Source organism: Chenopodium quinoa, unplaced genomic scaffold, assembly GCF_001683475.1.
Source record: "Chenopodium quinoa cultivar QQ74 unplaced genomic scaffold, ASM168347v1, whole genome shotgun sequence".
Lineage (NCBI taxonomy): Eukaryota > Viridiplantae > Streptophyta > Magnoliopsida > Caryophyllales > Amaranthaceae > Chenopodium > Chenopodium quinoa.
In genome coordinates this window covers 3387642-3389940 of record NW_018742914.1, presented here as the reverse complement: position 1 = coordinate 3389940, position 2299 = coordinate 3387642, and positions in this window count along the sequence as shown.

Sequence of the window (2299 nt, the reverse complement as noted above, 5' to 3'; positions counted from 1 at the left end):
GCCCAATTCCGATGAATATTGAGGAAGTTATGGCCAATTTACTAAACTGAGCCCGGTTTGAGCCTTATATGCGGCCCAATGATCTAGAGGAGGGCCTAATATGATTTATCATTCCTAATGCAATTAGGAATGGTTCTAGTCTTCTACATTCTTCTAGAAGGTTCTTTTCATTCCTAATTCAATTAGCATTGATAAATTGACTTTTGTTGATTTTTCAGAGTTTTAATTAAAATCAAAGAGCATTTTTGAGGAAAAGATACGATTTTATCCTCCTGTACGGCCAAATTTATCTGATTTTAAAAAACGTGTCAAAAACAGGATTGGCGCCTAACGCCAGTATTGGCGCCTGGCGCTAACGTTGGCGCCTGGCGCCAATGGCCAATTCCTGGCGCCAATCCCGTTTTGCGTGCGCAGACTCTGTTTTGTTAATCTTATCTTTTTGGCTGATTTTCTCTATAAATAACGTATTAAAAACTCCGTTTTCATGGACCTACAACAAGTTTTCATTCGCAATCATTAATTCTCTCATTCTCTTTTAATTATTCACCATATCTCTCTCTTTTTTCTGAACATTACATACAAAATTCCGCATTCATTAGATCTAGAAACACCTAGCTATATTCGAATTTGCCTTCGCCCTAGACGTGAAAGGTTTTAATTTCTGAGGGTTTGGTCCCAAATCTCTCTTTCAATTATTTAATTTAATTGTTTGTTTATTATTTTCCTTGAAGTTACTAACGTGTGTATTTTGTTATTAGAAAGAGGTACAAGGCATCCAAGTAAGTGTTTTAATTGTTTACATTGTTATTATGATATAGAAATCATGCTTAGGTTGTTATTATGATTCCTAGTATCATGTTAGGATGTTTTATTGCTTCCTAGTATCATGTTTAGGGTGATTTGCTTATATCAATTATGATTTCTATGATGCTTCCTATTTTTCTTTTCCTAATATTCATGTTAGTATCATGTTAGGGTTAAAGCTTTGATTTTTATTGCTTAGTGACATGCTAGGGTTTGTTATTAATCTTGTTAGTATCATGCCTAGGATCTTGCTATTATTATTATGCTTTAACATGAACATGATTACTTCTATGATTTTTAATTATTTTGATGATGGTTATTTTATAATTATTATTATGATTATGATCATAATTATTATTATTATTATTGATGATTATTATTATGTTGCTTGATTATATTTATTGTTATTGCTTGATCACACCTTTTATGCATGTTTAAAGAGAATTCGTACTTGTAATCACGCTTAATAAGATAATTAATAATCTTGTTAGGGTTAATTATGATTATAATTCAAGTGATCGCCAATAATAGATTTATTTGTGCATTAATAATCAACCAACATAGATAAACAGGTTTAGGGTTAATCCTATTGATTGCATGTTAGTCAGAAAGCGCACATGAATACGATCAGAATAAAGTAGAGGCCTATTATTAGGGCAGGTTCAATCTCTTTTAGGTTGGATTTGTACCTTCATCCCCGAACACCAGTCATGGTTCCAGACCTTTTGGAGTTGACGATCTCCTGGATCGTTAAGGGGTGTAACCTTCACCTCGTGAACGGTTTACAAGTTCCTAAAACTTGTTGGCGACTCTTTTGCTCTATCTTCTTTCCCTTTGGACGCCACCGTACTTTAGTGTATGATCACAGTGGGGTTCAATCTAGGGGTTAACGCTTGAAATTATTCCCTACAGTTTTTGGCGACTCCACTGGGAAGGATTTCTATTTTAATTCCTGAATTTGTTTCGGCAATGATTTAGAATGAGTGGATGAGACTCGAAACGTTCTAAGTATTTCATGTGCGTAATTTTGATTAACATTATTGTCATATGCATAAAAAAGATCTCATTGGAAAGATCATCCGTAATGAGTTAAAAACATAGGATTTTACACGTAGGAAATTTGAGAAATATCTTTCACAACTAGGACCGAAATAACACCGCGCGAAACTGAAAAAATTTTATCGAGCACAGAAAGCTGTTGAGGCATGTGGGAAGTAGCGCCAGGGGCCAGAGCATTGGTGCCAGCATTTTAACCTTAGCGCCAGATGCCGACATTGGCGCCAGGCGCTACAGCTAAAAGCTGGCGCCAGTCTCTGATTGCTGGCGCCGACTTCCCCCAATACCGAGCCAGAATTATGCGTTCTAATTTCGATCGGTTTTTCGTATTGTTTGCTCGATCCTACTTCCTGATTGAATTTTTTCTCACTTTTCTGAAACCCATATGTGTTCTACATATGGACATAACCCTCTAGGAATTCATGCTCCATCTACCCGA